General features: G+C 42.1%; 3 long non-coding RNA genes across 3 annotated transcripts; all 3 read left to right on the top strand.

The window, feature by feature from the left end:
- The first annotated feature begins 543 nt into the window (after positions 1-543).
- LOC136427769 (uncharacterized) lies at positions 544-1,463 on the top strand. Its single transcript, XR_010754511.1, has 3 exons — positions 544-615; positions 731-842; positions 1,344-1,463. It is a non-coding gene; the product is annotated as an uncharacterized lncRNA (long non-coding RNA).
- Positions 1,464-1,802: 339 nt separating this feature from the next.
- Positions 1,803-3,428, top strand: LOC136427763 (uncharacterized). The gene is made up of 2 exons (XR_010754510.1): positions 1,803-2,082; positions 2,408-3,428. It is a non-coding gene; the product is annotated as an uncharacterized lncRNA (long non-coding RNA).
- Positions 3,429-7,776: 4,348 nt separating this feature from the next.
- On the top strand, positions 7,777-14,321 carry LOC136431148 (uncharacterized). Its single transcript, XR_010754988.1, has 2 exons — positions 7,777-8,408; positions 8,743-14,321. It is a non-coding gene; the product is annotated as an uncharacterized lncRNA (long non-coding RNA).
- Positions 14,322-14,578: the final 257 nt, after the last annotated feature.

The raw sequence follows: 14,578 nt of genomic DNA, 5'->3' as shown, positions 1-14,578 counted from the left end.
GTCGTTGTTGGCGAGGAAGTGCTACTAAAAGGGTTCGTGTGTGCTATCAAGGAGGTTATACCTCCTTGGTGCTATCAAACACTAAGAAGAAATAGAACTTGTTGAAAAAAAAAAAAAGTAAAGTAGATGACGAAGCAACACTTGAGCCACCTGTTCAACCTTGTACTTCGGATCGTTAGCAATGTCCAAAGGTTTCGTAATGTCGCTTGTGTTAACAACACAGACTGTTCCCGTGGGATATAATAAACAGTTTGTGTCGTTGTTATCGAGGAAGTGCTACTAAAAGGGTTCGTGTGTGCTATCAAACACTAAGAAACAGACCATGTTGACAAAAAATTAAAAGGAAAGACTTAAGCAAAAATGCCAGCATGCGCACTAAATGACTGAACAAAAGCCAGAATATCAACGCCCCTTTTACCTCCAGCTGAAAGTCCCAAATATATTTATAGCCTGGGGATTTTTTCTGACGAGCTGCAAGATTGTTTGCCACATCATGGTTGGTCCAAGCCAATCTGGTGACTTGTTGTCACCAATAGGGAGAGTGTAAGCCAACACCAAGGTTTCATTTCCCCAACTGGGCCACAGGGGAACAAGCGGACCTTTGCTGATCTCGCGGTAAGAGACTCTTAAGACATGACAAAAAGTGTAAATCTCATTTGTTACAAGATTTTTAACCAATCACGTATTCTACGATCGTCTGTTAGTCTGTTGATACAATTTTTGCCTGCAGTTTCCAGACAGTGAATCTACTCTTGAACGATCTTGAACCGCAGTCAGCAGTGAATTGGGTTCCGACGCCAAGTTTTCGTAGGAGACAGCGCGGGCTTCACTTTATATACCCGGTAGTACCTTTAAGATTATCCTTTGATAGTCACAATACTAAGTTGATAGTTACCCGTGGGATACATGCCTGATATATGCCACTGCACAGAATAGGGCGAGTCTACATAGTGCAGTCAGGTCTTATATATATGTTGGCAAGCTTTTCTGGCTTGATATATTAGTATGTACTTAAGTACAATGCGGTCCACGACACCTAATGCTGTACGTTGTAAATCATTCAGGGCATATAACAGGCGATTGTTCTGGGCGAGAATGTAGGGAACTGAGAAACTGTTACGTTAGTACTGTTATCATTGCAATCAGCTTAGAGAATCCGGCTCAGTCTCTGTTTACGCCTGTTCTTGCAACCTATAGTATACATCTTTTTAGTACTGAAATTTTTAAACGATACCTTCTCCTACATGACCATATGTTTTCTGCACGTTTCCCCGGGAGGAGGCGGGTCGTTAAAAATGTGCAGAACGCAGTTTAAACAATGTTTACATATGCCCGGCCTGCAGCAGGGCGTGCAGATCGAGGATTGGGCTGCACAGCCACGTGATAGCCTGTAGAGGAGAACAACCTTCCCAGTGATCTTTGGAAGCGAAGAAACAGCCATCACATTTACCTGATCACACAAGGGCCGGTTGGTAAATACTCCCTTGTACTCCCGTCGACCCTTGCGCGGAACTCCCCGGAAATCTAAAAATACTTTGTTTACTCTAGCGCCAACCTTCGGCGCCTCTGAACTCCTTTGTATGCTCTGTCGATATTCGACACCAGCGAAAAACATAAACTGCCATACATTTATTTCATATATTTGCGGGGGAGGGGATGGGGATGGCTTCCCACCATCTAATGCTGTTAACTTCCCCCTGATTTTTCATCAAATTTGCAAAGCAATATCCCATCTCACGCGGCGCAAATATTCATATTCCATTATCCCTTACCCATTACGATAATTTTTCAAGCTTCTGCTTCTTTATTAATTCCATGGTTGCGCTAAATTGCACCAACGGCGCTTCAGATTATCAAAAAATGGCGCCCATTTCCCGTCATGCACTTCGCGCGGCTAATGAGGAAAGGGCATATCAACGAAACAGCCCAAATGATTGCAAAATGAACTAAGAAGTAGTAATCCTTACATCTCTGTTATTGCCAACAGGAGATCCATTCTTCTCGTGTTCCAGATAAGAACGGCACCAGCCCTGGATACTGCCCTGAAGCTACGTGTACGGGTCAACTGCAAGCACAGAAAAGGTAAGGCTGACTGACGTAGGGAAATCTTTTAATGGGTTGACATAACCGTTTACTTAACTGACTTTCTTGTAGAAAGAATTCATAGAGGTGGACTTATTTCAGTGAATATTTGTCAGTGCATGTATCATGGTGATATGTATATGAAGAGAGTATCATCATAATGATCAATGCCTAGTTTTGCAAGGTTTTATAATAGCAGAAGTTTTTGGTATGTACGAGACCAGCTTGAGTGAAGTAAACAACAGTGGAATTTTGCTGATTGTGCTGAGCTTTACGTAATTACAGACAGTTAAGCACATTAAGCGAAAACATGTGTCTTCTTCAGTCTTCTCCATGGATAACAAAGTGACAGAAGAAGAACTGGACTACGTGGCTGATAACATCTCACCACGCCAGTCAAGACGCCTGCTGCGAAAACTGGGACTCAAGGACGTCACCATCGACCAAGTGTTCCACGACTTCGAAAAAGATGGAAGTCGAGAACAGCTCTACCAAGGACTCCGGAAGTGTAAGGAAAAGAAAGGGAGTAGCTTCACTCTCGGTGAGCTTGTAAGCGCCCTTAAGTACATCCGTAGGGAAGATTTGGCGGAAGAGCTACTCTTTGAGATGACCATGAGTAGCGAGGAGGATGCAAAACTGATTCAGTCCCGTGTCATTCAGAAAAGGTTTGGAAAAATGGGAAACAGCAAATGTGGAAGTCAAGTGCAACAATCCTTTGCGGTTGTTAAGCACATTTTGACAACCATGTTACAAAAGATCTTGAAATAACAAAGGTGATCCCTATCTAGGGTGATATCTTGGCTGACGACTACCTTCCATTTGTCATCATTGTATGGAAGGCATAACATTGGTTACAGTTTTCACGTGGACACGGACTGAAATAAAGAGTTTCTCTATGAATTACATTGCCTTCACTACTGGGTGTGTCAACAATGTATCTGTCAATGATGCATATGTTTAGACAAATCCAATACTGAAGGCAATGTTCCTTTAACCCACTAGATCTAACTATCGTAGCAGAGACCTGACTTCGGCTCATTTTCGCTCGTCCTTTTCGCTAAAAGACGCACGAAAATGAGCCGAAATCTGGCCTCTGAGTACCTAAATCCCACTGTCATGGATGTGCCCGTGGCGAGTATGTTTTTGATGTCTCCATGGTTGCAAACAGAGCAGTCATCAGAACTGAACACCCTTCCCACGAAGGTTGTTCTGATCATTTTGTTTGCAAACTTATTGACATCTAAGATATGTTGATAATGTATCCCTAGTACTGTTGACTGAATATGGCTCCTTAAAAGTTTTGTATAGTCACGGGGTGACTGTCAGCAGGGAATATGCTACTAAACCTATCAGTTAGGGCACACTGAAGAAATAACGTCATTCCCCGTTTCAAAACGTTATCTTACAAAAAAAGAGTGTTAGCTTCGGTTGGCACCAACAAACGCCGGATGCAAAATCTAGTAGAGATGTTTCATCACCAAATAAACTGAGATCTGGGATGACAGTGGATGACATTGCAACCTTATCTTAGTAGCTGTAGAAGACTACAATTCTAAAGGAGCTACATTTCAGTCAATGTATTAGGGATACCGGTATTTTCTTGAACTTTGATAATGATGGCATAGTCATTACTTGGAGTTAGTTCTTTTGTCATCTACTGCATAACCGGCACACACAGCTTTTCACTGGATGAAAGCTGTTTGTGCTGCTTGTGTTGGTAGATGACAATTGACGTATTTCTTTTGCCACCCTCCGACTACTCTTTCTCATATCCTATGTCAACTAAAGGGTATGATGTGGAGGAGGTTCGGAGTGGTTTAATTCTGAAGAGAACTTGCTATTTCGAAGGAAACTGAACCCGTTGGTTAATATTAAGTCGGTTGATATCATCGCTCTGGATAGGATTAGGAGGCAGCATAGCTTCTGTAGTACTTATTCCTTGTATTCATCGCATCTAATTAGGAGAACAGCATGAAACTTAGCCATTTATTGTCCTACTGGCATCCGTCCTAGTCTAGCTCTAGGGACGCAATCAGAACGCGAACCAGAGTCGGCATAGGATTGGATACCAGGCTAACATTTAACAATGGGTTAGATGTGTGAACAGTTTCATCAGGTTTGTAAATAACCGGATAACAACGTTCTTTGTCGCACAACCAATAGTTTATACCTAGCTGCCGTGTTTTGGCGACTGTCTGTCAACTTCCTCAGGGCAATTCTGCCTGACTCTTCCTCGCGGTGCCCCCAGTTGTTACTGCTGTCGTGTGCAGAATGCGGTCGCTGCGTGACTGAGACCGTATCTACTGGATCCCCTCATCACAGTCTACTCCAGTCATGGATCGTCACCAGGCATTACCATCCCCTGGCAAGACACCTACAATGAAGAACGGCTACCAAGGAGAGACTCGCTCAACAGAGTCAGATCCAAGGTAGCCAAGACCAGAGACGCCATACTGAGATGGGGGAAAGGCTACAAGTGCAGTCTAACCCTCGAACCGTACAGCAACATAACTGCGAACTTCGTTCAACCTGCCTAGACAACGACCTCCGGGAGGCCAACGAGACAGCCCGTCGCTGGATCCGGAGTTGGATAGTGATGAGGGGGGTATGGACTCAGTCACGTTTGGGACCACATTCTTCGCATTGCCGCAGCGACACCTGGCTGCAGTGCGAGGAAGCACAGTCAGTATTGCCGTGATCGAGGTTACAGACGGTTACCGACATGTTGGGTAGGTTCTTATACATGTTGCTGGCATGTGTCGTGTTCGTTAGAGTCCAGAAACGAACACTGCACATGCCAGCAACATGCATAACGTAACATTGGAAGTGCACGAAGAAATGTGATTTTGTGCGGACATTGGAATGGGTATATAAGACAGAAGCTGCTGTTTGCCTCCTAACAGAGCCTCACGTCCTAGAGACGCTGTAGGCTCGACATATATATGTATTCATATAACCTAGATTTAAGTTTAGCATGCAGATATAGAAAGTTGAAGTTGAAGTTGTAAGTTGAGATTATATCGCGCATAGTTTGTTTGAGCTTGGTTGATACGAGAGACCAGTTGATACAATATGTGTATGCGATGGGCTCGACATTTGTATATATTTAGATATCTTAGATTTAAGCTTAAAATAAAAAAAAGATAGAAAGCTATAAGTTGTGATTATATTGTATTGTGCATAGATTGTAAGAGTTTGTTCGATAAGAGAGTTTGGTTGATGCGATGTGTGTTGATACATGATACGTAGGTTGCACTCTGTTGCTATTTTCTCAATAGGTTACATAATATTAGATCTATAATGTTTGTATTGTAACGTTACAACGAGAGCATCTTGAAGTTGATTTGTAATCTCCGTATTGTCAGTGAATCAGTGCTTTGTTGGAAATCTTTGTATGTCTTGGTTCATAACATAACAATTATAACGTGAAGAGAAATACTTTTAAGTACATCGATCGATTGCGTTCTGAAATGTTTTCCCCAGCACTTTTAGCTTTAAATGGTTTATAATATCCATACTGAAAGGAAAATGTGTTAAAAGTTAGAACGTGTACTTCGATTTCCCTACTTGTATATCCAAGGAGGTTATATAGCCCCCTTGCTATATCTGACAGGACAGGAAGTTAACTAGTTTTCGCTTTACTTTTAGTTTCATGAGATGATTTTGTGAAATGAGTCTTATTTTGTACTGCTTATAGATGCTAATAAAGCTTTGATAGAAGTTCTCTCTTCGTAATTTGATATCTTGGTAAGTTGTCAAGTGCATCAATATTACTATGTGAGGCATGTTAACTTGACGTTCAGGTCGGCGGTTGAATGGCTAATAATCTTTCTCTTTTCTCAGCACCACGAGCATCGAAGCAGTAAGCCTTGTTAGAGCAAGGGGGTTATATAGTTATAACCTTCTTGGTTAGAGTAATCAAGTATAAAACAGTATTTGTATACAAAAGATGGAGAAGAATGATCAAATAGCGAAAAATGAAATAACAAATATCCCTTCCCCCAACAAACAAACAAACAAACACACACGCATACACACAACAACAACAACATCAAACTATGGAAGTCAATAGATCCCTTTGACCCTCTCACGGAAAGTCCAGTTCTATTTATAACCTGGGTATTTTTCTGACGTACTGTATGTGCAGTTGTGTCACGTTATGGTTGGCTGCGCGCGGTTGATCAGGTGACATGTCACCAATAAGGGCTTAGGTGTGTTATGCCAATTCCTCTTGTTTACTTGCTTATGTCGAGACCTTCCAGTTACGAGTCGAGATTGCAGCCCAAGTCTTTCGGTCCTTCATCGCCTGGAGCAAACTATCCACTTCAAGTCCAATTCCAGTTCAATTCCTCAGCAACATTTTATTGCCCTGGATAAGGCTGTCGTACGGAGGGAAAGGCGTAGAGAGAGAATAATCGTCATCGTTTCTGAACATTCTTGTCACTAATGGATTCATTAATACAGTGGTTGATAAGATATCCACTTTGACTGCCGTATCTTACCGCCGTCTGGCAGTTTCTTGACCCATGCGAATATCTCCAAACTTTCCAGACAGCTCCAACTTTGGGTCTGCAAAACCTCTAGACTACAGCGTTGTGGCTTTCAACAACGTCAACGGAGGCTTCCTCTCCACCAAATGTGGTCATCGGATGTTCCATAAAGGCGTAGAACAAAACAGGTGAGAAAATTTTTAATATGTAATGTTCTTTTGTCAGTACGCAAATATCCTATCACAAACCTACAGGGGCCGAGCCGGATACAACTAGCCACGATGTTGTTTATCATTCTGCTAGAACTATGATTGTATATCAGAGCTATCTCCAATCAGATATTGTTACGATTTTTCCTCCTAAGATCTGCGAGAAATCGTCTCAAGGTTTCTTCGTACTAGTCCAAGGGACAGACTTTCCAAATGTCACGTTTACTGCTTGAACTTGAAGCTGACCCTGCGTATTGCACACGTAGTATAATCCATTATTCGCCCCGGGAGTCACAGTATAAGATTACATAGAGTTGACGGCAGGTGATCGAGTTCTTCTGAAAAGAAAAGACGTAACAATGGCTCCTGTTGCAACATATCTGAGTCACGGGAGCGTAAATATTTGAACCGTGAATAGAGCACAAAGGGCCATGGGGAGGTAGTTTATATTTGAGCACCCCTGCTACTTGGTTGTGTTTTTTGTTGTGCTTTTTTTCTGGCTTGTTGTGTTAATTCTCTGTGCATTAAGTCTGTGCGAATGAAGTTGCTTCCAGGTACCAAAATTTGAACTTTTTTTTCTATTTTGCACCACATATTTTTCTTACAAGTAACTTAGTCGAACTGCCCGTGCTATTCATCTAAGCAAGAGCTCTGTCAACAAGCTTCGATGTAAATAAAGAATAACTGAAATTTGTCTTATTGTCCCTAGAAAGCATCTTTGTTCATCGCAAGCGAGAACCGAAGTCCTGCCACTGGCCAATTGAAAACACCGAAAGCTCAGAATGGGTAAGGCTGCATCAATATTGCAATATGTGAGGCACATATACCCGATAACCTAAAGTGACTTTGTGTAAACAATACCATCATAGGTATACCATCAACAATATGGAGTTGTTCTGGATATGAAAAATCGTTATGTACATAAAATACAATCATAGGCTTTAGCTATAACAGCTTCAACTTTTTCTTCAGCCTCCTCCGTGGATATCCTTTCTTCAGCCTCCTCCTCCTCCGTCACAAAAGAAGAACTGGACTATGTGGCTGCCAACATCCGACCCAGTGAGTCAAGGCGCCTTCTGCGGAAACTGGGACTCAATGACGTCACCATTGAGCAGGTCTTCCATGACTTCGAAAAGGCCCGCTGCCGTGAACAGCTCTATCAAGGCCTCTTCCAGTGTAAGGAAAACAGTGGGAGTTCTTTCTCTCTTAACAAGCTTGTAAGGGCTCTTGGCATCATCGATAGGGTGGATCTGCCAAGCCAAGATATCACGGTGGACAGGGTCCATCTTCGTTACATTTGAAATCCCTTACGCATTACGATGATTTTCAAGCTTCTGATTCTTAATCAATTCCATGGTTGTGCTAAATTACACCGAAGGGTTCAGATTAACCAAAAATGCCGCCCATTTCCCGTCATGCACTTCGGGCAGCTAATGACGAAATGGCATATCAACGAAAGAGCCCAAATGATTAATCTCAAAGGCAAAATGAACGAAGAAGTAGTAATCCTAACATCTTTGCTATGCCAACAGGAGATCCATCCTTCTCGTGTTCGAGATAAGAACGGCACCAGCCATGGATACTGCCCTGAAGATACGTGTACGGGTCAACTGCAAGCACAGAAAAGGTAAGCCTGCGTCAACTTTGGGAAATCTTTTAATGGGTTGACATGACCGTTTACTTTTCAGTCAGTTAAAATGACTTTCTGGTAGAGAGAATTCATAGAGGCGGACTTATTTCTGAATATATATTAGTGCATGTGTCATGATGACATGTATATGAAGAGAGTATCGTCATAATGATCAATGCCAAGTTTTGCAAGGTTCTATAATAGCCTTTTTTGGTATGTGTACAAGACCAGCTTGCGTGAAGTAAATAACAGTTCAATTCTGCTGATTGTGCTGAGCTTTACGTAATTACAGACAGTTTAGCACATTAAGCGAAACATATGCCTTCTTTAGTCTCCTGGATGGATAACAAAGTGACAGAAGAAGAACTGGACTACGTGGCTGATAACATCTCACCAAGCCAGTCAAGACGCCTGCTGCGGAAACTGGGCCTCAAAGACGTCACCATCGACCAGGTGTTCTACGACTTCAAGGAAGACAGAAGCTGTGAACAGCTCTACCAAGGTCTCCGGAAGTGTAAGGAAAAGAAAGGGAGTAGCTTCACTCTCGGTGAGCTTGTAAGCGCCCTTAAGTACATCCGTAGGGAAGATTTGGCGGAAGAGCTACTAGCTGAGGGGACCATGAGTAGCGAGGAGGATGCAAAACTGATTCAGTCCCGTGTCATTCAGAAAAGGTTTGGAAAAATGGGAAACGGCAAATGTGGAAGTCAAGTGCAGCAATCCTTTGCGGTTGTTAAGCACATTTTGACAACGATGTTACAAAAGATTTTGAAATAACAAAGGTGACCCCTATCTAGGGTGACATCTTGGCTGACGACCTTCCATTTGTCATCATTGTATTCAAATGGAAGGTATACCATTGGTTACAGTTTTCACGTGGACACGGACTGAAATAAAGAGTTTCTCTATCAAGTACATTGCCTTCACTACTGGATGTGTCAACAATGTATCTGTCAAGGATGCATATGTTTAGACAGATCCAATACTGAAGGCAATCTTCCTTTAACCCACCCGATCTAACTATCGTAGCAGAGACCTGACTTCGGCTCATTTTCGCTCGTCCTTTTCGCTAAAAGAAGTACGACAATGAGCCGAAGTCTGACCTATGAGTACCTAAATCCCACTATCATGGATGTGCCAGTGGCGAGTATGTTTTTCATGTCTCCATGGTTGCAAACGGAGCATGCGCAGTCATCAGAACTGAACACCCTTCCCACGAAGGTTCTTCTGATCATTTTGTTTGCAAACTTATTGACATCTAAGATATGTCGATAATATATCCCTAGCACTGTTGACTGAAGATGCTCCTTGAAAGTTTTGTATAGTCACGGGGCAGGTAGGTGGCAACAAGGAATATGCTACTAAACCTATCAGTTAGGGCACACTGAAGAAATAACGTCATTCTCCGTTTCAAAACAAATCTTACAAAAAAAAGAGTGTTAGCTCTGGTTGGCACCAACAAACGCCGGATGCAAAATCTAGTAGAGATGTTTTATCACCTAGTAAACTGAGATCTGGAATGACAGTGGATGACAGTGCATTCTGTTCATAGCAGCTGTATAAGACTACAATTCTAAAGGAGCTACATTTCAGTCAATGTATTAGGGATACCTGTATTTTTCTTGGACCTTAATAATGATGTAGTTCTTATACATGTTGCTGACATGTGTCGGGTTCGTTAGAGCCCAGAAACGAACATGTGTAAGGGGGGTCGGGTAGCTGATGTTGACCTTGGCCTCGATGGTGTGTCCCTTACGAAGTTCGTTAGTATAGCTGCGATGTTAGTGGTACGCTCAACCCAAGGAAACACAAGGAGTCGCTACATCGTTAAGACGTTGATCTGTATTCTCTCTCTGTCCTCTCTACATCGGGTGTCCACTCCAAACTAACTCTAGTCCAGACTTCAGACTGACTTCAAGTACATCGGTTCTCTTTATATACCTTCTATCCGCCTACGTAACTTTTTCTTAGAAAAAGGTACATTCTTCTACTATTGAGTCATCATGCGTCATTTCCTCTGAGGAGTAGTGGACAGTCCCAAATAAGGTCAGGTCATCCAAGAAGCATGCTCTGCCCTCCTGGAGAGAAGGTCATTATTTCTTACCAGGTCATTTACTCTAGCCATCATTCTAAGAACAGATCATCATAACAGACGTCATCCTAAGGACATCTTAAAAAGTACCAGAACTCAGCTAATACTACAATACAATGCTAGCGCACCTTATTACACATGCCACATGCCAGCGACATGCATAACGTAACATTTGAAGTGCACGAAGAGATGTGATTTTGTGCGGACATTGGAATAGGTATAAAATACAGAAGCTGCCGTTTGCCTCCTAACAGAGCCTCACGTCCTAGAGACGCCATAAGCTCGAGTCTGTTCGACATATATTGATATATCCTAGAGTTAAGTTTAGCATGTCAACATAGAAAGCTATGTAAGTTGAGATTATCATGCATAGTTTGTTTGAGTTTGGTTGATACTAGACTATGGTTGATGCGATATGTGTTGGTATGCTGAAATGCATGCAGAGTTAACTATCTTATAGAAGAACTTTATTGCACGGTAATTGTACATTGTACAATGTAATGCAACAGCTTTTAAACATATGCATTGTACATAATAGAGGTATAGAATAAAACTTAACATACTAAAAACTAATACAATAAGGGCTAGCATTAGCCTTTGATATAGTGTTACAATCGAGTAGGGCTAGTTTAGTTTAGGTATTTTTTTCTAAGTATATAATTAAAGCAGTCTTTTATATAATCACCTAATTTTTCATTGTGGGGGTTGTTTCATCTTAAGACATATTCAAATCTGTCTGTAGCATTGAAACTTTTGAAATCAGTTGTACCTGATTTGTAGCTTGGATTTGTAGCTTTTAAGAAACCGATCAAAACACAATTATCAGTAGTATTACATTGTATATGGCCCGTCTGCCTACCCTGCGTTGCTATCATAGTTGAAACACTAGGTTGTAGCAATTCATTCTCTCTGTGCCTTTGTCAGATCGGATTTTGTACGGAATGTTGGAATAGATATTTTACACGTAATGCTTAGGTCACAATTGCGCCGGTGCCCGTCGGGGATGTAGCCCCGGCCGGGCTCTGACGTTTTGGGGGCACCGGCTGTCGTGGTCAAAATCAAAAGTTTCCTTCACGCTGCCCTGCAGGTGTCCCGGGGTGCTCCGACAGGTACTCGGTGGCATTTTTGTATAATTTTCATTGTCGGTCTCCGACAGGCACCCGTCAGTTGCTCTGAAGGTGCCTTGTGGCGACAGGGTACCGCGTGGTTATCACATCCAGGTGGGGCAGTTGTAGGATCCCTAGGCCCCGCGAACGACGGTCGGGCATCAGGCAGGCTCATGGGGGGCACTCGTCATATCTCGAGGAGTATATACAATTGCACTGGAGCTAAAAAAGAAACACGATATACGAAGTTCTCGCTTTAGTTATGCTCACCTGATCTGCAACGTCACACTTGACCCGGTCTTACGAAGTATACACATTAAACTGGAAAGTCTTTCCCTGCTATAAGTAAACAAGTTGCTGAAACAATTGGTGTTATTGTGAAAATCAAATACATCTACCCTCAAAAGACTGTCACAACTATATGCAACAGCCTTATATACCCGCATTTGTCTTACTGTAACATAAATATTGTTTGGGGATGCGCTTGCCATGCAACTCTACAGCCTCTTATAACTCTCCAAAAGAAATTCACAAGGATAGCACTGCTTCTGACTTTTGCTCACACATGGCTCCTTTATTTCAAAACTTAAAGATGCTAGCTATCCACGATATCAGTAAATTACAAATTAATATATTAACATTTAACTTCCTTATATATTCCCCGATAATCTTGATATTTTCCCAAACCCTAATGCACTTGTACACAATTATTATACCTATTATATTAATCCTCCGCACATCATTAGCACAGTTCTCCGTAAAATGAAAATATGTCACAATATGGAACATTCTTCCGATAAATATACAAACAATCACCTCTTTTCTGACGTTTAAAAGTGCCATGAAAAGCCATCATAACCCCTGTAGTAGAGTCACGTGCTCAGTTCTTATCTAATTCTAATTTGTACCATTACTTATTTGATCATCATTTATTACTTTGCTATATTATCTATGATTCATAATCAAGTTTGATAAGTATAGACGAGGAGGGCCTAGTATAAGCTATATACGCTTTTCCCTCCTCCTGAACCTGTTTTCACTTGTTGTTTATCATACTGTATTATGTATTATAGATTTTCTTGGTGTGCAAATAAATAAATAAACAAGCAAACAAACAAGCAAATTATTATTTGTCCCGGTGGACTGCCAGCAACCGGAGAGGTACCTCTCGGTGTGTTCACGGTTAGGTCACGGCGTTTTTTTGTTCGCGGGGCCCGGGTAGAATTTAAGTCAGAACTAAATTTTTGTCGGGTCCCCGCCGTGCCCCAAAATAGCCCGGTAGCCGCAGGGTGCCCCGCGGGGCCACGTAGGGGTCACCCCCGGAAGTGCCAAAAACGGCCCGGGAACTACCCGGCAGGGCCCCTTTTTCCAATTGTGACCTAAGCATAAGTTGCTGTCTGCCTCCCTTCAGAGCCTCACGTCCTAGAGACGCAGTAGGCTCGTCATGGATATGAAAATATCCATATATCGTAGATTTAAGTTGAGCGTGAAAATATAGCATGTGTAGGTTGAGATTGTAGCGCATGTAGTTGATATGATTAGTGTTGAAATACAATTACGCGTGTCTTTGTGCAGTTTAGTCTCTACCAGATTGACTACGCTGGCTATAGGGAGAATGATTTTCCAGGGGAGTTTGGCCATGAGGTTTCATTTGCCCGGGTAGGGCACAGACCTTCCAAAGGGAAATGGTACCTTTTGTCACGGGCTCACTCTTGGCCAATCATTCAACCTACTTTTGCCAAATTCTACAATCTACAAGCCCTTGCGAAGGCCTGGTTGAGGCTACTTCTGTAAGCCCATATGCACACTCGCTACCATACTACTGGTAGCGAGAAATTTTCGTCAAAAGGAAGGGACGTTAAACCTCCCGTGTTTGTAGGATGCCGCCCTCGATCAAGCACGTTAAAGAGCCCCCAGACTAGGGGTATATGCTACTCTCCAAGCAGAAGTTGGTGGGGAAGATTGTGACATTTTATCACATGCCCAGTTTTTCACCGTTGGTGGGACCGGCGAACTGCTTGGAGTGTAGGGGAATGCCTCTGTTTGCGAAGGCTCAAAACGCAGTTTGTACTTTAACCTAACATTTATCTGCCAGATTGCATATATCCGCCACTTTGAATCAAAAACAGTGTGTTTGCATCATACTTGGGGAAGACGCATTGGAGATCTCTTCAGGGTGGTGGATTTGTGTTTCCAGGCAGAGTTATGTTAATTGACGTTGACAAGTACAGAACCGGAGGGTTCCCGGTCCTGCGTTCGAACAGCATGGGGGCCATCCGATAACCGGATGGCCTCTAGGCTACGTTAGAAGATGTTACCGTCTTCTAAAATGTGTGCAGATTGTACTGTGTTGCTAATTCTACATAGTTTAGACTACATAGTTTCGCCCACAAGAGTGTCTTGTTAAGTAAAAAAAAATGTTTTGCTACCTTATTAAGTTATCAATACCCTACACAGCAGTTATCATATGCAGAGGATCTATTTTGTGGTCAAGTGCACGTTTATAACTGATAATCATTAACTCTCAATATAACTACATACGCTCTTAATAGAATGTGTTCTTCAGTTCATGTGTATGCACTGTAACTGAAAATTATTAGAAAACATTATCTTATCTTCTTTTAGTATCCTGTAATAGTTTGGTGAAAAGATGTGTGCGTGTATTTGTGATGCAGTGTTTATATATGATATGGTAATAAAGCTTTGAAGAAATGATTACTGCTATCTCTTTGTATTTTGTTACTTCAATATGAGTTGTTAAGCGTGCTCACTCTATTTTCTAACTTTTGGTATTCGGACCATTCTGTTTCAGACAGGTTATAACAACAACAACACACTAAGGCGTATGACGTCAAAATTTCAGGGTTTGATTTCCAGTATTTTTCCTTGATATCCGCAAAGATTGGTTGACAGAATATATGAACGGTTCCCTTTCCTTCCATTGTGTAAGTTGGCGACTTACTGCGTTCTGA

The sequence above is a fragment of the Branchiostoma lanceolatum genome, chromosome 1 (assembly GCF_035083965.1).
Source record: "Branchiostoma lanceolatum isolate klBraLanc5 chromosome 1, klBraLanc5.hap2, whole genome shotgun sequence".
Lineage (NCBI taxonomy): Eukaryota > Metazoa > Chordata > Leptocardii > Amphioxiformes > Branchiostomatidae > Branchiostoma > Branchiostoma lanceolatum.
The sequence above is the reverse complement of the archived record's forward strand: the minus strand, read 5'-3'. Positions and strand labels throughout refer to the sequence as shown.